Source organism: Mirounga angustirostris, unplaced genomic scaffold (assembly GCF_029215605.1).
Source record: "Mirounga angustirostris isolate CCGP_5_RB_7025 unplaced genomic scaffold, mMirAng1.0.hap1 SCAF_3, whole genome shotgun sequence".
Lineage (NCBI taxonomy): Eukaryota > Metazoa > Chordata > Mammalia > Carnivora > Phocidae > Mirounga > Mirounga angustirostris.
The window spans coordinates 64,306,832-64,329,396 of record NW_026991711.1 but is presented as its reverse complement, the minus strand read 5'-3'; the positions used below and the strand labels follow the sequence as shown (position 1 = coordinate 64,329,396).

Sequence of the window (22,565 nt, the reverse complement as noted above, 5' to 3'; positions counted from 1 at the left end):
AGTGGTTCCTTCAGGGTTTGAAATCAAGTCATCTGATATCAAATTTCAAATTCTTTTTATATGCCATCTTAGTCAATCACTCAAAATACAGTAAGTTAGAGACAGTAAATAGTGTCTTTGATTTGAAATGTCTACTACTCATTAATTTGGCCGATACATATTTAGTGGGCACCTATTATGTGGTAGACACTGTTGTCTATGCTTTGAGAGGATTCAGATGATGATGAGGAGGAGGAAGAGGAGGATGATAGTGGTAGTAGTTAACATATTTATAGTAGTTATGTGCCAGGCACTTTTCTAAATACCTGATTTGTTCTTTGCAATGATTCCATGAGGAAGGTTCTAGCCTTATTCTTTTTATACATGAGGAAACAGGTATAGAGAGGTTAAGGGACTTGTTCAACACCACACAGCTAGTAATGAGCAGCACTGGATTTGAATTGGGAGCACTGGCTCCTAAGCACACCATTACCCTGCTCTACAAACAAAGGAGACCTAATTCCTGTCCTCAAGATGACAGGCTTTTGTATCAGTTTATTCTTATTTCTGTCCATGAATAGCTAAGCAGGACAATGAGTAGCATGCATAAATGTTTTATTATTTATTTTGTAAGATTTGGATTCAGGACTTTCTTCATTCTTTTGTATAACTTAAATAAATGATAATTTAAATGGGTAACTTTTCCCTCAACCTATAAAAAGTCAAATTACAGATACAAATTTCAGATGCAAACCTTCCCTAGGACATCATTTGTCCCATGGCCATGGCAAAGGTTGAGTAAACATTTATTCATTGACTAACATCAACTTCCCTCAAGTTGGCAAAATCAGCAAATAATGCCAGAAGTAAGCTGTTTTCTCATCTAATTTGGATTAGATCAGTGATATTCATGAAGACTTTTTTGAGTATGAATATATATATTCTCCAAATTGTTTGCTTGTGTTATCAAATCCCAACCAAAACAAAGGTTGACTAAAAAAGCACTTGGTAAAATGCTGTAAAATAATAAATGCTATATTTAGCAAACTTTTTAGAGGACACATGCCTAGTGAGTTCTTTCTCTCATGGCCTGAAGCTATTGCTACAAAAAAAAAAAAAAAAAAAAAAGAAGAGCGGAGAGATTTTCTTACTTCTGACTGAGGAGATGTCTGCCCACACTTGGATAACATGACAGCCTATACCTTCACTCTCAAGGCACTTCTGGCTTCAGTCAGATACTGTGAGAAATGTGTAAAGGGTACTCTTTTCTTTCCAATGGCTTCAAAACCTCTTTTCTATCACAAACAGTATATCTACTCTGACTCATATGTTTGGGTGAACTCTTCTTTTTATACTCATGTATATGATAATAACAAAAAATTTTTCCAGGAGAAAAATGAACATTTTTGTGTGTGCATTAGTTTGTATTTAGAGGCTATGTTATTTCCTGGATTCTAGAGTTATGGTGCATTTTGAAGGATAGCCTGGCTGGAATTTTGGTTAGACTTCAACGGTAGGGCAAAATACAAGACTGTTGGTAGATAACCATCCACATCCGTTTTCTTTTCTTTTTTTTTAATAATGTTAACCCTATTTTGTAAAAAAACATTATTCTCTCTCTTTTTTAAGATTTTATTCATTTATTTGAGAGAGAAAGTGTGTGAGAGAGAAAGCACGAGGCGGGTAGGGTCAGAGGTAGAAGCAGACTCCCTGCTGAGCAGGAAGCCCGATGTGCAGCTCCATCCAAGGACCCTGGGATCATGACCTGAGCCGAAGGCAGATGCTTAATGACTGAGCCACCCAGTCCTATCAGAAGAGTCATTTTTATTTTATTTTATTTATTTTTAAAAAGATTTTTATTTATTTATTTGAGAGAGAGCGAGAGAGCACATGAGAAAGCACAAGCAAGGGGAGCTGCAGAAGGAGAGGGAGAAGCAGGCTCCCTGCTGAGCAGGGAGCCCAATGCAGGGCTCCATCACAGGACCCTGGGATCAGGACCTGAGCCGAAGGCAGGTGCTTAACCAACTGAGTCACCCAGGTGCCACAGAAGTGCCATTTTTATTTTCACATCTACCATCAGGCTTAGTAAATAAAGGAGGCAAGTAACATTTATTAAGCATAAGTCCCTGTTGTAAACTACACCAGCTCTTGATGAGCACATCACCTTGATGATGACTTTAATTACTCCTAGGACCTTATGAGATTGGCATATTATTCATTTTATAGAGACACAAAATGAGAGAGAGTTAAACTTGGCATAAAAGCAGCATATTGGGGATGATACAAACCTAATTCAATTTAACTTTAACCAAAAAAAGAGAGTCTGGGGCAGTTAGCTCTACCTGGGGAGAGTGGAGAAGGAACTGTATTCAGAGTCATGGATGTTTTCTCTTGCTCCCATTTCCACTCACCTCTTTCTCCTTCTCTAGCCTATATCTCAGTTACATTTTCTTCTGTGAGGTGGCCTCATTTTTTTCAACTACACATGGGCCTTCTCCATCAAAGGCAATTGATAAGGAAGCTGAGTTGCCATTAACTATGTGAGACATTGGTTGAGAGCCCTAAGTCCTCTCAGGAGCCTCATCTATAAGTTGAAGGGCTGACACTGGGATGACCTTCTCACTCTCATTCTTAGATGCCCCCAGGGACCATTCACATCCTTCTTTCTCAACTCATCTTCCTTTTATATATTTCCCCTAATAGTTCTTTTTTTTTTCTTTTTAGATTTTTTATTTATTTATTTGATAGAGAGAGACACAGCAAGAGAGGGAACACAAGCAGGGGGAGGGGGAGAGAGGGAGAAGCAGGCTTCCCGCTGAGCAGGGAGCCCAATGTGGGGCTTGATCCCAGGATCCCGGGATCATGACCTGAGCTGAAGGCAGACGCTTAATGACTGAGCCACCCAGGCACCCCTCCCCTAATAATTCTTGATTTACCTGTAGCTCCAGGAACTAATGCCATCTAAGAGAGAGAAACTACAATAGCCTGCCTTAGTTTTACTATTTGAAATAAAAAAGCTAAGCTCTAAAACTGAAAGGGAAAACAAAATTGCAAATACAAAACATTACCATCAAAGAACTTGCAAATCATTGACCCACACAGTCTGTAATGGGGAAAAGGTGAAGAATGAAGACAAGTCAGAAAACTGAGCTTCAATTTAAATTTACTGCTTATTTCCAAGTGGCTTTGGCATTGTTCTTTGATAAGTGTAAGTGAGAATTTTTAGGATTATTTCAAATTGAGAAGGTGGCAACCAATTAGTACCTTGATGGTCACCTGCCCAATGGTCATCTCAATGTAGCTGGACAGGTGGCTCCTTTAGGTTTAGCTACTCCAGCAGACAAGACATTTCTCTTTTAATGTCTGAAAATATCACTTCAAGGAAAGGGCTTTTATTGACATGCTTGGGTTTCATACCTATTTCTGGACCTATCACTGCATTTAGGATAGGATACTGTGATTAGTCAGGCCTGGGTCAGGACAGGGGTTCCTCCTGGTGGGTTGTATGCATGAGTACTTGTGTGCGTGTGGCTTTATTTCACAATAAAAATTTTCCTGAAAGGTAGAACTACTCCAATTTATGGGAAGAAAATGTTACTCTGTGGATCATTAATTATAACAAAGAAAAGTAAATTTCCAATAGAGTCATTGTATAGATATTTTCACATATACTAATTTCCCACTGACATTGAATTTTTAGACAGCAGGACAACCTGAAACATTCTTTTTTGAAGGAGGGAGAGTAATTTCAGATTATAATTACTATTATTATTTATGCTTCTTGTGTGCAATCTATTTTTAAAGATAAAAGCCTTTTCCTAAGAATTGTTCCTCAGAGTATATAACTGAACATGAAAAGAGAAAGAAGGTACTGGTCAGCATCCTAGACACTCATATGTACCTTAAAAATAGGATTTGGCAACTTCTTAAATTTTTATAAAATATAATTTTTGTTTTGAATTAATGTTATAAATGAGCAGTCTGATATGTTTTGAGGTGATCTAGGTGAAATGAATGCAGCAGGACCTTCAGATGCAGAAAAGTAGTAGGTAAATAAAGTGACTAAAGTTTCCCATCACTTTTTGTCAAGGCAGGATATTTTGCCATGAAAAATGACTTCAGCCATGGTCAGAGGATGCTAGCAAACCAGACTCTGAAAACCCAGACTGATCTGGAGAAATCATTAACCTATTATGATTGTGGTCAGATTGAAGACAAACTGAGAGCATAGCTCTGTCTAAAACATATATCTGGGCCATCTGACATATACTACCAAGGGAGGAGTTGTTCCTTTGGAGCTAGGATTTAGAATGGGCTTTGATTCCAAGCTATATACATACATAAGCAAAAGTAAGATGGACTCTTTGACTTAGCTTTGTGGGATCTTATCTGATTCTATTACTTTAACTGCTCCATTAGTAGACTTATTTCTAAAATAAATTCATTCATTTAGTAGATCTTTACTGAGTAGCCGTTCATACCAAATCTAATGGGATATTCAAAGATGAATAAGAAATAGTGAGATGAATGCTGTTCAATTTATGGAGTGCTATCAGGCTGCTCTCATAGAGCTTATGTTCCAGTGTAGAGCAGTAGAAAACAAACAAATGATACCTATGCAATTATGGGGTGATCAAGGGGTGATAAGTGATAGGGATTAAAATCAAGCAATGTAAGGGGATCGAGAGTGACCTGAGTCAGTGCTGTCTTAGATAGGGTGATCTGATGAGGTGAGACTGAATTCAGTGAAAAGAGCCACATTAAAGATAAAGGGAACGCCAACCTGGATATAGAGCATGCCAACCAGAGGAGAGAGCAAGTACAACAGCCATGAGGCAGGACCATTTTTTTGGTGGATTTGAAAAGCAGCAAGGGAGCCAGTATGATTGTTGGAAAATAAGGGGCACTGTGGAAGAAGAGGAGATCTGAGAGGTAGCTAGTGAACTTGGGTAGGGCTTTGTATTCTGAGATATGGGCTTTGGTTTTATTCAGAGTGAAACAGGAAGGTATGGGAGGAGAGAGCCCAATCTAAACATGATCTGATTTAAGTTCTACAAGGATCCCCATAGGGTGGGGTGAGGGTGGGGAAAGCAGGGTCAACATCTGGCAGCTATTGCAATGGTCCCAAGGAGGATAATTTAGTTTGGATAAGAAGGATTAGTGCTGGAGTGGGAAGAAGTGGTTGGATTCAGAATATATTTTGAGGGTAGAGCACAAAAATTTGCTGATTGATGAGTTGGGTATATGATGTGAGAGAAGTAGTCAAGGATGACCTTAAGACTTTCATCTGAGATGTGTAGTTATCATTTGCTAATATGAATAAGACTAAAGAGAGACAGGCAGTTGGGGTATGATTAGAAATCAAGAGTTCAGTTTTGGATACATTAGGTTTGCTCACACTCATGTACATACACACTTACACACACTTAAGTAGAAGTATTTGCATAGACAGTTGAACACATAACTCCGAAGTTCAGGGACTAGGTACACCTGGAGTGGGAATTGTCAGTATATAGATGGCATTTAGGCCATGGGACCAGATTAGGCTACTCAGGGACCCAGAGGGTGAACTTTACATCACCTTCAGATACAATAGACTATGAGTAATAAAGTATGGGAAAAACACAATCTCACACTACCTTTAGGTTATTTATATCAAATTAAAGATTCATCCATTCTCATTCGTTTATTAGTCTGCTAACATTTACTTAATAAATATGTATTTGGTGCCCAGTCAGGCACTGTACCAAGAACATAGTGAACAAAAGCAGTGACGCACTTGGCTTGGACAATTCTATACTATAAAACTCATCTATAGGGACACCTGGGTGGCTCAGTCAGTTAAGTGTCTGCCTCTGCCTCAGGTCATGATCCCACGGTCCTGGGATCAAGCCCCTCATTGGGCTCCTTGCTCAGCAGAGAACCTGCTTCTCCGTCTGCCTGCCACTCCTCCCGCTTGTGCTTGTGCTTGTGTTCTCTCTCTCTGACAAATAAATAAATAAAATCTTAAAAAAAAAAAAAACCTCATCTATAGTCTACTCCAAAGTATCAAAACCATTATGATATCAATGATTAGCTTTTAATAGATATTCCACTTTTAATTCCTATTTCTTTTATTAACCTTTTTGTCCCTAAAAAATAGCATATATATCTTTTGGTCTCCCAGAGAGAATGCTGAGCTTGGAATCCTTGGCTGTCTTTACTGAAATAAAATTCAGGGGGAAAAAATGAATTTATTGTAGTATAGGCCAGGACTGTCTGAAAATAAGTTAACTGCACATTTTCCATACAGTTTATAAAATATGATTTCATGACTCATGAGACAAGGCAAGCTTTAGTAAATCCACTGGGATGAATAAACATGAGTTTCTAGAAGAGATGAAGTAGCAGAAATAGAGCAGGAGGTAACATGAAAGAAATGTGAATGATGATATTTATTTATAGTGTAAAAACCTGGCATAGTCTGATTGAGATTGATCCATATGTAGCCTGATCTTTTCTCCTGTAACTGAGGCTCTTTCCCAAGGGATACCCAAGCTTGAGGCCAGAGTCTTTCTAGCCAGACTTTTTTCCTGGCTCGGAGAGACTGCCATCCACTTCAGTCCAGAAAGTGAAACATTAATGACTCTTCATGTAAAAAGTTATAAGATTACTGGAAAGAGAAATTGGACAGATGCTCTGGCCCTTTTCAGATATTTAAAAAACTGAAGTCCAGTTACGACTTTTCCAGCAATAGGTCCTGCTCAATAGGTCACAAACCACTTCCATATGGTTTTAGCTATAGACTATGTATCCCTAATTATCTGTGATTTTAATTCATTGAAGTAGCCAATCAGTCGTTGCAGTGAGGGGAAAGACACACAGAACACACTTAAACACACAAAATATAAACAAAAATAGCCAAGATGCTTTATTTGATTTACTTGCTTGGACATTAGTTTACCTGTATACTATAGAAGGTTACATGTCTGCCCCTGTGGGCTCTGTTTTGAGCATTAGGTCTCTAGCCTTTCTCTCATCCAGATGATTTTGCACCATTCTGCCAGAATAATTATCCCAGCATGTTAGCAAACCAAAGAGGCACAAGCTAAGAAATCTTTAGTGCTTCTTCATTGTCTACATAATAAAGTTATATTTTTTAGCCTGGCATTCAAAGCCCTTTACAACACTAAGTACCTTTCATTTATTTAACAATTTAGTTTTTAAGCTCCTGCTATACACCCAGCATTGTGCTTGGAGCTGGGTATCAAGCAACGAACTAGAGTGTCATATCCTTATGGGACCTTATAATCTACTGTGAAAAGCCTGGCATTAAACAAATGGCCACACAAATAATTAATTACAAAGTAAAAACAAGAACATGCAGTGAAAACTGAAAGGACGCTTGGCTTTGGCAATTAAGTCATTAATATAGGTCTCTTAAAAGTTCTGTTTCGGGAGAAGAAGACCAGTTTTAGGAAGATGAGGGAGAATCTAGAAAACATACAGGCTTTGGAGGGAGAGGAGTATGAATTTTTGATACACCAATCCCTCTGTAGCCTAATCTGGCTCTTTCCTTACATTTGCTTTGATATAGTGTATGTCTTTCTATCACTGTTTAGCAGTTACATGAACAAATGTCACTATTCCACAAAATGTTTACAACATGGAACAAAAATATATCTAAAATTCTGCTGCTCAAGCTGGGGTGGGGTGGGACTGTTATCTCCCCAGAAACCACCAGTTCCTAGAACTTGATCCCCTGCATCTTCCTATGCTCTAACATACCTTTTGTCAGAACACTGGTTGTATACTTTGTTAATCAAATACAATAACAAGTACTTTTGTTCATTTAAAGGAATACTCTTGAATTACCCTGATGCAACTGATCAGCTAGCTATAAAATGTATGCTTTCACATAGGGTATGTTTGAAAAAAATTTCTCGCTCTTTAGGATGATTATCATTATTATCTTCCCAGCTTGGCAATGTAGAATCTATAAATCTGTGTTGAGACAGTTGGGTGTTATATTTCCTATTCTTACAATGCTCTAAGATAACTTCTCTAGGGCTTTCGTTCTAATTAATGCCATTATGACCTTAAGGGACATGAGATCCTACCCTTTTAAATCTCTGGGCTAACTGGATAGTACCCAGGTGAGACCAGGCTAGAATATTAAAATAAGACATAATTAAATGCTTAGGGCAAACAAAAAGGAAATAACTAGAGAGCAGTGTGCACCGAGAGAAAATGATTTATAAGACAGATTCTGTTCATCCTCACTTGTAGCTTCTTACAGTGATGACCCTCTCTCACCTAGGCACCTACCTTGATCTGAAGGGCAGAGAGTGCCTGCGATCCTTGACACTGCCAGTTTATTGAATAAGTTGGATTCTATGTGCAAGAAGACAACAACATGTTTCTCACTAGTCTCCATTAAATTCACTTTGTCAAATAGCTCTTACACTGCATCTGGGTCTTGATCAAGTGCTATGATGTTTCTGGTTATTGTTAAACAATAAAACATCCATTTATTTCAGTGTAATCACATTATCTTGCTCACTAATGCTATTTCAGGTTTTTCTCTTCACCCAGGTCAGGCACATTTCAGGCTTAGAAGACTGTAGCTGAAGGGGGTTAGTAAGGTCAGTGTCTTTTCTTTTTTCCCATCTTCTGCTCTACTCATTCTCCATCATTCTGTATCTAGTATTGATGCCCTCTGGATGTTGCTGATTCACAATGATGATTTTTGGTGTTGTTGCTCTAGTGTCTTTTGTGATTCTTCGGGGGGTCCCTTCTCAGTTCCTTTGACATGGTAGATACTGCCTGTTGCTAATTGTTTATAATCTTCCTTCAAGGCCCCTGGATTCTGATGGATGGCTCTAATGATCCTTGCCACATCCTCTCATGCCTCCAGGCCCTCTTCTTCATCAGAGTCCTGCTCAGGATGAATCAGCCCAGCTTCTTTCTCTGGAGTCTACATCCAACCCCAGGGAAATTCACACAGACTTAAAAGCACAAGCCATTCCCAATTTAGCCACCTCTTCTTGCTCTAATGCCCTAGGGCAATTGGCTAAACTAAAGCCTTTGTTTTTAGGAAGGAGACCAATATCAGCCCCTTGTCTCTTAAATTTCAGGGAATGTATATCGGGCTATACAAAGTTGTCTGTTCCATGGCTTGAGAGAAGAGGGAGGCATCCCATTTCTCCTCCTTTGGAAGAGGGAAAAAATACACAACACCCTGACAAATATCTGCAAAGAAGTTCTTACTACTGCCACACTCAAACTCTTTAAAACCTCTCAGATAAGTTCATCTGCCTTTATTCATTTAGCCCGGAGATGAATGATGGGCAGAGGATAGAATTTGCTCGAAAATCTTTTAGACCTCCCTGCATAAGTAGCCCAGTCTTTGCTTTAAGATATGAAGGTACTTGGTGTTTATTTTTTAATTTCTCTTTTACTGAACTCTCATCTGAAACTCTAAGAAAACAGAAAATGATACATTTAACATCCTGTTCCATTTTCCAGGTGTATTTTAACATGAGTCTAGATCATTTAAAATCCAAAGTCAAGTCTTAGGAGACCCTACAAGAAATGGAATGCCCCTCTCCAGCCTATTTGAAGTCTGCTTTTGAAGTTCTAATAGTTCCTATATGGATCTGCTTCTTATCCATTGAATTATATCAGGAATACCCAGGTGCCCCTGTATTGGTCTTTCTTTTAAGGTCTCAACAGGACAATGTATCAGAGTACAATGCAGTAAAACTTGCAGGTATGCAAAGGCATAATAGCAACTAGTTCTCTTGTTCTAATGATTCTTCTTGCCCATTGGCTTGTTCATCTTCATGATGTTTGGCTATGTTTAAGTCTATGGTACATTGTCACAGAATACCATGAAAAAGCTAACTGGTCCACAAGGGGATTGCAACTGGCCTCATAATTCTCTGCCAAACTGAGCCAGGCAGAAACAGCCTCCCTGTAAAGGGAATATATTCTCCTCAGTTAATGGTTGGATTCAAGACAAAAAAAATATTTAAAAAACTAATTAGTTTCTAACAAATTGCCAATATTTTAAAATAACTGTGTTCCTTAAAAGATTAATGTTTTTAGAGATGCTTTTCAAGAAAATGGGCATGGAAAGTACTTTTGTGGAGGAAATAGTTTAATTTCCCATAGTATTTAACTAGTATCTTGCATTCCAAATAAATGAACTAATTAATCATTCTACTGTTTGTACACAAATTTCCCAAGATACGATTTTTCCACTGGCACTTTTAAACACTGAGCAACTGCAGTGTTGTGATAATATTTTGGGAAATTTTTATACTAAGCCTTGAAACTTCTAAAATCAATTGTAGTTGTCCTACTGGTCAAAGTATATGTCTCTAAATTCTGGAGAGAGAAAATAATGTATTTCCTCAATGCCCATAAGCATGGATTTAGCTGAGAAATTTTATGTTACAATGCTTTAAGAATTATTTGTGTCTGTGTTCATGCTAACAGTAAATGTTCATTTGTCTTATTTGGAGAGAAAAAAACCAGGCAGATTCCAATGTTACTATAAAGTTTAGCTCTGTTTTTTCTGCCTTTCTCATTTTAGTGACTCCCACAGTGGAGTCACAGTGCCCCTCACCTGCAAGCTCATCGTTAGCTGAATTCCTAAGTCATTCCAACTGTGTAATGGAGCCTGGATCCAGATTTCAGAGTTCTAGGAATGAGGGTGATCTATGTGATTCCATTGCATTTCTTCCTCCTTCTGCTTTTGTCCTGTTTGATGGTTAGGTGCCTACTTGGTTCATCAGGGGCTTGATACCCTGTCTTTTCCAGTGAGCCTTGCCTTGAGCCACTAGATCTGTCTTTCACAGCCTTATTAACTGCTTGGAACTAAGGACCTCCCTGTTCCCTATGTTCTGACTTGATGTGGAACCTAATCCTGACTAGACTGGATTAGATCCCATTGATATTGATAATTTGCAAACCACATCTGAATTCAACTTGTCCCAAACAGCTATTCTTAGAGAGTTTACTCTCTACTTCCTCCCTTTATTCTCTGCCTCCCATTTCTAAGATTTTGGAATACTTGTGTCCAAGCTCTGACAATTAAGGGAGACATCATAAAATTATCATTATCATAGCATATCTGGAATTTCTAAGGATTTCAAAGAAATCCTTAAGCAGGAAAATCTTATTGACAAAAGGGAATAAAATAGGTTTTCAAAAGTACTATTTGATGGTCAGTGTCTTTTGATAGAAAAAAAAACAAAAGCTTTATTGATAGATTTGGGTTTGAATTTCAATACTGCCAATTTCTAATTTTGTGATTTTGGGAAAGTTACCTTGCTATACTGAGCTCCATTTTTTTCCATCTGTCAAAAAGAGGCTTGTAATAGGTAGCTACCACAACTAATATGAAAATTAAATAAGATAACATAGGTACAAGCTCATCACTTTTGGTGATCATATACAAGGTGTCTAATAAATGTTTGTCCTAATGCTAGCCTGGAGAGAGGTCTCTAGTGGTGTCCAGGGGATTTAAATTTTGGTTTTAACTTGTTCAGTATTATCACCAATGATCCAAATGAAGATATGCCTATGAAATATTTAGATAACATAGAAACAGGAATAAAACAAAGTTAGACTGAGGTCAGTAGATAAAACTTTGATGGAATAGAATCTTGGTTTGCAAGGAGGGGAGAGGTGGAATGGTTTATATGAAAGTGACTTCATGTAATTAATACATTTAATATTACTGATTTATAGGAAGTTTCCATTATACTCTTTGTATATATAAGCTTGAAATGGCTTTATTTCATCCAAACTGGCCCCCAACTGTGTTAATCAACCTTTTTTTCTCCCTCCTGAATGGAAGGTCTCATAAGAACATCTTGGGCACCAGTATGTATGTGTAAAAGTGAATTACTCATTTGGAGAAAGCCAAGTAGACAGGATCAAGGAGATTCTCTTTTAGGAGGTATTGAGAGGTGTTATATAAATGAAACAAAAATGGCCTCTGTGTATTGGCCCCTAGATTGTTTATTTCTTCCTGCAGGCTGAGACCTGTTAACTCAAAAGCCTGCCAGTGCCAAATTCAGACTTTTCCACATTCAAGTATTTAAAAAATAGCCCATACAAGCATAATTTTAGCTGTTTAGAGCCAGCCTATTTTGCCCACCTTGCAAAACCTCATCCCACACCACTGCTAGCAATACGTAAGCCCCAGCCCCAGAGCTGCTATTGCTCTGTGGAACTCTCTGATCCAGAGACTCCCCATTTTGTGAGCAGAGATCACCTAAACATAAGCTTCCTCTATGATTCCTTTCTCCCTCAGGAGTTCCCTGCCTTCCTCCCCTTTTGCATAGGGTTCCCTGCATTATAGCATCTGGGCAGACTGCTACTGTGGGAGATTTCCCCCACATGCTAACCTGCCCAAGGGTTGCCCAATAAAGCTTTGTGTGTTACTGCCTTTTGTAGTCATTTCTTTTTTTTCTTGAATAGCTCCCAAATCTTCCAAACCTCCTGACCTCTGAAGTGAGGTTGGAGAAGAAATAGAAGTTAGCTTCACTTATATGTTATGCTGATATGTTGGGGTATTTTCCATAAAGATTGCAAGCAAGAAAGGAACATGTTCCCCTTTATATTTTAGGAAGCTCATTCTGGTTGTGTTGTGGAGAATGGGGTGAAGGAGGCAGGAATGGTGGCAGAGATAGTGATACCATATTATCTTATTATCTATTATCTATTACTTTACCATGTAAAGTAATGCAAGAGACCAGAGCTAAGGAGAAGCGGTACATAGGGTTTGGTGGGCAACTGGAGGTTGGAGGTGGGTGGTTGAAAGAGAATGAAGAGTCAAAATGACTCCACAATTTCTGGCTTGGGTGTCTAAAAACTGGTGCAGTCACTAACCTGGAAGAGAGAGTAAGAGAAAGAGCAGATGAGGTGAGAAGGATAATAGTAAGCTTAGGGTAAGTTGGTTTTCATAGGAAGAGGGGAGCTGACTCCTTAAAAGTGAATGAATCCTCTCAGAAGAGTCGGCACAGTGTGATGTTAAGGGGATTAAATACAGAAACTTAAGAAATGCTAGGATTTAAGAAACCTGCCAAAGGCGATCAAGAGTCCACACATGCAGCTCGGAAAGAAGGATGTGAGAGGTAGGGGGAAACTCAGAATAAAGTTTTGTTGTAGCAGCTAATGGTGGAATATTTCAAAAAGAAGAAAAGATCAGCAACAGGTCAAATGCCACAGAATTCAAATCACAGAAGGACTGGAAATTGTCCATGTAATTTTGGCAGCCCTGCCGATATCAGAGTTTTTTTGGGGAGCAGTAGAATTTTTATCTCTGATTACTTCTCTGAGAAATAGACATTACATAATTAACATTCATGAATAATGGTGAGAGATGTGAATAACTGTCAATATGTTGGGTAACTGAAATGGTTACATCAACCATGTGAAGTAAATATCACATGAAGATAAATTAATAGAAATGTATAATTTATTGCATCTGAGAAGAAAACAGCACTCATGCATTTCTTCATCTGAACTTTGCATTTGACCTAGTAGATTTAGACCCCCCTGAATATATGAGGCAATATGGCAAATATGGGCTACATTCTTTCACATTAACATACGTGCCTAATTATGATGGTTGCCATAAAATGTTTTAAAGAAGAATTTTCCACAAGAGTTCATAATATTTTGTACCATTACACCTTTAATTGTTGCTATAGATATTTTATTTGTTTTACTAAAGTTATTTTCAACCTTTATGTTTAAGCAGTAAAATTTGCAGTAATGATTTTTCTTCTTAATTCCCTTACTATATTAAAATATGTACATGTAGTCATATTATATCAAATGATATAGTATGTATTTTTTTCCCAAATTACAGTATGCAGATACCATCTCAAATAGTACCTTGTCATTATGTTTCCAATTGTTTTCTTTCAGCCAGACTTTTGGTTATAGTAAATATTTTTCTTGCACTTGAAAAAGTGCTCTGGATTGTATCTGTATGTTAGTTGCAAACCACTTCTAAGTTCTTACTTTTCTTGGGGTGGGGGGAGGAGAAATGGAATCATATAAACCTGAAAAATCAAACCACCTAAGTAAACAAGAGGGGATTCATAGGTATGCAGTGTTACTGTGGTAAATATTTCCAGTCTGTGTGTAGAATATCCTTTCTCTCTACTCTCTACCCCCATTCCTTGCTCTTTAACTTGCAAATCTTTATGTATTCTTTAAAATATACACCATTTAGGGTATTATGCTGAGTGAAGTAAGTCAATCAGAGAAAGACATGTATCATATGACCTCACTGATATGAGGAATTCTTAATCTCAGGAAACAAACTGAGGGTTGCTGGAGTGGTGGGGGGTGGGAGGGATGGGGTGGCTGGGTGATAGACATTGGGGAGGGTATGTGCTATGGTGAGTGCTGTGAAGTGTGCAAGACTGTTGAATCACAGATCTGTACCTCTGAAGCAAATAATACATTATATGTTAAAAAAAAAAAAGAAGAAGAAGATAGCAGGAGGGGAAGAATGAAGGGGGGGAAATCGGAGGGGGAGACGAACCATGAGAGACTATGGACTCTGAGAAACAAACTGAGGATTCTAGAGGGGAAGGGGGTGGGGGATGGGTTAACCTGGTGATAGGTATTAAAGAGGGCATGTTCTGCATGGAGCACTGGATGTTATATGCAAACAATGAATCATGGGACACTACATCAAAAACTAATGATGTAATGTATGGTGATTAACATAACATAATAAAAAAATAGAAAAAAAATATACACCATTTCTGTTTCTCTATAATGTCTGCCCTGTCTCACCTAGGCAGTATTGGTTGCCCCACCCCTTATGCTCCTATATTAGTACACTCACCACATTGGTTTTGCTGTTTGCATATTTGTATCTTTCTCTAAACTGTGAGCACTTTGAGTGTCTTTTCAAACATATGTCAACATCTGCCAAAAATTAAAAAAAATCCAACCTAATTATTTTAAATAAAATTTTGGTCTTAACTGCTTTTGTTGCCCTTTACAATGATACTTGTAAATAGCAAGGAATAAAACTAAAGCTTTAAATTCCAGTGTACCAGATGGACTGAGTTATGTGAGTTAAGGATGCAGTTTATGACTTTCAGTCTAAATCTGAAGAACAATCAACACTTAATATTTCCTTTAATTATGGTTTGGTAACATTTATTTCTAGAAGTACTTTTTAGTGAGTTTCTGTATTCAATTATGCATGTGGAAACTAATAAAAGCTGAGCTCCTATTAATTTAAAATATTTTATAGGTGTTTTTTGGCACTAAATGAGGCAAGATATTGGAATCACATTTATAACTCATCTAATACTGTTTAGCCTATGACACTTTGTCTTCCATATCCCAATGTAGCTGTGTTTACATAAATGTGCTTACTTGATTTAGAAATAATTCCAGGTATAACTTCTTACTATTAAGCATCTACTACTTGACTACAGAGAATTCTTCCATTCAGAACCTTAGGAGACAGTATAATCTATCATTGTTACAGTAAGTAGATACACCTTTTTTGTTGTTAAAAGTAAACAAAAGGTACTCTGTGAATGTGTGCAAGTTTCTAGGAGTGAGAGAATGCTGTAGGAATGACCTGCTATCAAAATTAAATAAGCTTAAGCTACACAGAATTGCTCAATGTTTGTTCAGAGAGGGTAATGAAGTTGGCCAATATGCTTTACGTTTTACAAACTAATATATAGCAAACCATGACAATTATAATTTTCTGTTAAGTCAATCAGTGCAATCTGTCTTCAAAATAACAAATTTATGTATCTATTTTCAACATGTGTGGAGATTCATAACACACATTTCTCTTACTTTAAACCCTATGATTAGTAGCAAAAGACTTTTTATATTATATTATATTATAACAATATAGGAATAGATGTAAATTCTGAAGCATGAAAAAGAACAAGTCTACAATTTGTATTTTTAAAGGCACATGGGATGCACTCACCAATCAGCATGGATGAGGTTTGGGTTATAAAGTGAATCTTTTAATCTTCTCAAGTCAATGCCTAAGATATATTTATTATAAGTGTGTGAGATAAATTCTTTCTTTTGGATACATTGCAGTAAGGCATCTGATAAAGTATTTGATTCTGATGAACAGAATCAAATTCTGAGAAACAACAATTTAAACTAGAAACAGAGAATGAAATTACAGATTGAATTGAACTTAAAAAAAAAAGTAAGGGGGGCACCTGGGTGGCTTGGTCATTAGGTGTCTGCCTTCGGCTCAGGTCATGATCCCGGGGTCCTGAGATTGAGCCCCGTGTGGGGCTCCCTGCTCAGCAGGAGGCCTGCTTCTCCCTCTCCCATTCCCCCTGCTTATGTTCCCTCTCTTACTGTCTCTCTCTGTGTCAAATAAATAAAATCCTTTTTTTTTTTTTTTTAAAGTAAGGGGTAAATAGTACGTGATTCTTGCCCTAGCAAGGAAAAAGTGTAAGATATGGTAGAATGCTTCCTTGTTAGGTGCCTGCATTGTAGAGACCTGGCTTCCAGGCCAGTCCTTGTTTGGTGCTTAGGATGTGTATGAGAGTCAGGTACCTCCTGCATTTGGTGCCAAAAGAGGTTCCTCACAAAGCTTTCAAGGTAAAAAATAAATATCTTATATGGAGAAACTAATTAATGTTAAGAACTGTCCTTTAGGAGCACCTGGCTCAGTCGAACTCTTGATTTCGGCTCAGATCATGATCTCAGGGTTGTGAGACTGAGCCCTGCTTTAGGCTCTGTGCTTGGCGGGGAGCCTGCTTGAAGATTCTCTCTCTCTGCCCCTCCCTACTCCCCCCCCCCTTGCTCTCTCTCTCTTTCTCTCTCTCTCAAATAAATAAATAAATAAATCTTAAAAAAGAGAACTGTCCTTTATACTAAAACTATGATCTTTTTGGTATTTGGTGCAATATACAGTTTCTTTTATTAAGTGAGGGGAATAGTAGATGCTAGGGTGTTTTGTGTAGTTTCTTTCTCCTTCTCAACCTTCTCCTTATCCTTCTCTTCCTTTCTCTTTCTTGTTCCTCCTTGTTTTAATTTATTTGTTTCTGTGTGTCTTAACTTGGCAAGATAAAAAATTCACACCTGATGTCATTTCACTGTTTTCCTTTCTTCCAATATTTTACTGGTTCATGAGTTTAAAAGCATGGAAATCTTTGATCTATTGTAACAGTATGGGTTTCTGAAAAATCTGTGTTAGAATTACCTATCCAACAATAACTTGTCTGTGAAAAAATAAAAATGTATACCTTCTCAAGGTTGGTATGAGAAACAGATAAGATCATACAACAAAACACTTAGCAAGCTGCTAGTTCAAAGTAAATTATCAGGAATGTTAGTTTCCCTTCCTTCTTCTAATGGCATGGGAAACAGTAAACGTCCTATCCCAGGCAGTATGAGTCAGTACAACTGTACTACATAGAGAGATTTATAACATAAACTGCCTAATAGTTAAGAGCTTGGACACTGTTTTCCGATGACTTGGTCCAATTTTAAATCCTAACTTAGCAAATTTTTTGTTATTGTTGTATAACTTCAAATAAATTACCTGAGTTAGCTCACTGATAAAATGGGACAATAGTAGCTCTCAGTGATAGAAGAATCAAGTAATTGAGTTAATCCAAATCAGAACTGGCTCTGTATTCTTTATTTTAACATGAAAAGTGGTGATGCATTTTATCTTAACCCAAGACAAAACAAAATAAGAGAGCAGCAAAAGTATGTACATTTAAGAAATATATAATAATTTGTAAATAAATAAAGACTGTATTCTTCAAAAGAAGAGAGGAAAACATAAGAGTGAGTGTGTATGGGGTTGGGTGGGGTAAGAATACTTTACTTTCATAAGGATACTAAATCATCTCCATTAATTTTTATTTTGGGGGGAACTCATTGCATTAGTTTCTATTATCAAAATCTTAGTGGTTTTAAAGAAAACAAAGGTATTCTCTTAGGGTTCTTGAAGTTAGAAGTCCAAAATCAAAATGTTGACAGGGCTGCATTCCCTCGGGAGGCTTCAGAGGGAGAATCTATTTCCTTTCCTTTTTTTAAAAAAAATCTTATTTATTTATTTTGGGGGAGGGGAGAGAGGGAGAGAAAGAGTGCACGAGTTGGGGGAGGGGCAGAAGGGGAGAGAGAGAGAATCTCAAGCAGACTCTGCACTGAGCACAGAGCCCAACCCGGGGCTTGATCTCGCAACCCTGAGATCATGACCTGAGCTGAAATCAAGAATCACATGATTAACCAATTGAGCCATCCAGGCACTCCTATTCCTTTTCTTTGCCAGCTTCTAGAGGTAGCCTGCATTCCTTGGCGCATGACCTCCTCTCCGTCTTCCAAGTCAGCAGTGGCTTGTCATGTCTTTCCCCCTCTTCTTTACCTAACACTCCCTTTCTGTAGTAAAATTTCTCTCTGCCTCCCTTTTATAAAGACCCTTGTGATTACATTGGGCCAACCCAGATAATTGAGGATAATTTTCCCATCTCAAGATCCTTAACTTAATCACATCTGCAGAGTCCTTGTTACCATGTAAGGTCATACATTCATAGGTTCTAGGAATCAGGACATGGACATCTTTGGGAAGCAAGATGGTTGGTTACTTTGTACTCAGATATCTCTTAAAAATAAAATTGTAGGATAGAAAAAATACCTTTAGGGTAAAAATAAAGAGTAACATGAATGTTCTCTGAAATATATGTATTGTCAGAATAGATAGCCTGGCATTTTGGCTAAGATCAAGTGTAGAACAGATGGAAGATTCAAAAAGGTATGACCTTGTCTCCCATCTCATTTGGTGCATGTATAGAAGGCAAATATTTAGGATTTATCCAAACATAATATATGACTCATCTTTTTTCATATCTTTACTAACTATATACTCTGTTGAGCCAATTGGTTAGCTTTTACCCAAAACTATAATGTTGAAATATCATTTCTAATGGTATACTTTTTTTGTACTCTGGAATAAAATCTCATTATACTGAAAGACACAAAGTCACTAACCAAAAAAAGTATAACTTTCTAAGTATTGTTTGGCAAAAAGATGTAAATTGTACAGTTGTTAAAAATTAGTCCTTATTTATTAGGAAGTTTATGTTAGTTAACCTAAAATGTTAAATTAAGTACAGAGAGCAGAAGCAAGGGTAGAAGATGGCAGAGTAGGAGGATCTTACCTTGTCCCATGGATACACCTAGATAACATCCACGTCAGCGTAAATAAGCCAGGAAACAACCAGAAGACTGACAGAACAGACTTTCCACAGCTAAATGTAGAGAAGAGGCCACACTGAAGAGGGTAAGAAGGGCAGAGACATGGTTCAGAGCCAGATGGACCCAATAGACTACCCATGGGAAGGAAGGATGCCATGGGTGTGGAGAAGGGAGAGGAGCAGAGCCCACATGAGGTGCCCCAGGCATGAGGGACCAGCACTGGGAAGATTAATCCCCATAACATTTGACTTTGAAAACCAGAGGGACCTAACACTGTGGTTCTTACAATCAGTGGGGATAAACACCTGGAACCTTAAAAATCAGTGGGCTGTCTTCTGGGAAAGCCAGAGGATGGTAGGAAACTGACTCCCTGCCCTTAAAGAGCTAGCACAACAAATAGGCCTGCTGAGATACAGCACTGAAGCAGCAGTTTAAAAAATGCCTGGGGTGTTTAGGAAGGAGATTTATTTACTGATCTCAGAGCATGTGCTGAGGGGCAGGGATCTTTGGGAGACTTCTTCAAGAACAAAAGGGCTGAATGGGAGAAGATATTTACAAATGATATTTCCAACAATGGGTTAGTATCTAAAATATATAAAGAACTCCTATAACTCAACACAACCCCCCCCCCAATAATGCAATTAAAAATGGGCAGAAGACATGAACAGACATTTCTCCAAAGAAGACATACAGATGGCCAGCAGGCACATGAAAAGATGCTCAACATCACTCATCATCAGGGAAATGCAAATCAAAACCACAAAGAGATACCACCGCCCACCTGCCAGAATGGCTAAAATAAAAAACACAAGAAACAACAGGTATTGGTAAAGATGTGGAGAAAGGGGAACTCTCTTGTACTGTTGGTGGTAATGCAAACTTGTGCAGCCACTATGGTAAACAGTATGGAGGTTCCTCAAAAAATTAAAAATAGAATTATCATGTGATCTAGTAGTTGTACTACCAGTATTTACCCAAAGAATATGAAAACACTAATTCAAAAAGATATATGTATCCCTATGTTTATTCTAGCATTATTTACAATAGCAAAATTATGGAAGCAATCCAGTGTCCATTGATAGATGAATGGATAAAGAAGAGGTGGTATATATATTCAATTGAAGATTGCTCAGTCATAAAAAAGAATGAATTCTTGCCATTTGCAACAACATGGTTGGATCTAGAGAGTATAATGTTAAATGAAATAAGTTAATCAGAGATAGACAAATATCATATGATTTCACTCATATGTGGAATTTTAAAGACAAAACAAACAAACAAAAAAGAGACAGACCAAGACATAGACACTTAACTATTGAGAACATACTGATGGTTACCAGAGGGGAGGTAGATGGGAGGGTGGGTGAAATAAGTGAAGGGGATTAAGAGTACACGCATTGTGATGAGCACCGAGTAATGTATAGAATTGTTGAATCACTATATTGTGCACCAGAAATTAATAAAACACTGTATGTTAATTTTGCTGGAATAAAAATAAAAATGAAATAAAAATTAAGTGTAGAGAGAAATTCAAACAAGCCACAGAAGAAATTATTGATAACTATATCCAGCATTTTAAACACTTAAATACATTTTGAAATCACTGTTGCCTGTAACCTCCATTTATGCTTATAAATCTTTAAATGTCCTGGAGAAGAATCCAGAGATGCACAACTTTTCCTTCACGAATCAATTTCTGTCCAATCCATATTACTTTGTAACAAAAACTGTCAGAGGGCCTTCTGCCCAGTCCCTGCTGAATATACTCTATTCCCCATAATTCCATTTCTTCCTGTCCTTAGCTTACAAATGGTGGCACCAAAGGGAGAAACATGACCTAAATTAGGCCATTTTGTCTCCCAAGAATTGAACTGATGTTGGACAGACTTGCTCATTTTACTGTGCATATGGGGTTATAAGGTATCTGAGTGATCATGACCATGTTTGGGACATGTGACTGGTGGAGCCAAGGTGGAGGGAGAGAGAAGAAAAATCAGACAAAAAAGAAGCAGATATCAGACATTTGGTTACAAAGGGAGAAAAGCAGAAAGTAAATAGTTCCCAAAAGATTCCCACCCCCCCTGGTTTTAGTTCCTCAGTTCTTTTAATTTAATTTTTATTTTTTTTGTTACATTCAGTTAGTCAGCATATCGTACATTATAAGTTTTTGATGTGGTGTTCAACAATTCATTAGTTGCATATAACACCCAGTGCTCATCACAACACATGCCCTCCTTAATAACCATCATCCAATTACCCCATCCCCTTACCCCCTCCCTTCTGTAACCCTCAGTTTGTTTCCAGGAGTCCATAGTCTCTCATGGTTTGTCTCCCTCTCTGATTTCTTCCCATTCAGTTTTCCTTCCCTTCCTCTGTGGTCCTCCACGCTATTCCTTATGTTCCACATGTGAGTGAAACCATATGATAATTGTCCTTCTCTGCTTGACTTACTTCACTTAACATAATCCCCTCCAGTTCCATCCATGTCGATGCAAATGGTGGGTATTCATCCTTTCTGATGGCTGACTAATATTCCATTTTATATATGTACCACATCTTCTTTATCCATTCATCTGTTGAAGGGCATCTTTGCTTCTTCCACAGTTTGGCTATTGTGGACACTGCTGCTAGTGATGTTGAACATTTTTTTCACCTGTCAGCCATTTGTATGTCTTCTTTGGAGAAGTGTATGTTCATGTCTTCTGCTCATTTCTTGACTGGATTTTTTGGGTTTTGGGTCTTGAGTTTGATAAGTTCTTTATAGATCTTGGATACCAGCCCTTTATCCAAAATGTCATTTGCAAATATCTTCTCCCATTCTGTGGATTGCCTCTTAGTTTTGTTGACTGTTTCCTTTGCTGTGCAAAACCTTTTTATCTTGATGAAGTCCCGAAAGTTCATTTTTACTTTTGTTTCCCTTGCCTTTGGAGATGTGTCTTGAAAGAAGTTGCTATGGCCAGTGTTGAAGAGGTTACTGCCTATGTTCTCCTCTAGGATTTTGATGGATTCCCGTCCTCAGTTCTTACTGCATTTTACTTTGGGTTCTGTGAAGTACCCATTTAGTTTCCCAATAAATTTATTTTTTACCTAGATTTAAGTTATTTGCATTCAGCCCTCTCCTCATTAATTTATAGGGGAAATCTAAGCACAGACAGGTTAAGTATTTGGAAAGTGCAAAAGCAAGTTATCAGAAGAGCTGGGAATAGATTCCACGACTTGAGGTCTTGTGTTCTTTGAATTCCATAGCAAGGGAGTCATGGGCTGGATAAAAAGGAGGTAAAAGTAACCTCTATGATGTACATCTGGATACTTATATAAAGGCTATATGTTTCCCTGAGAATTCTGTGAATGACATTTAA

The 22,565-nt window shown here is 37.7% G+C and overlaps 1 long non-coding RNA gene across 3 annotated transcripts in view; it reads left to right on the top strand.

Annotated features, from left to right (window-relative positions):
• Positions 1–22,565, top strand: part of LOC135363842 (uncharacterized) — a 478,080-nt gene that overhangs the window by 326,420 nt on the left and 129,095 nt on the right. The gene's annotated exons all lie outside the window — the stretch shown is intronic.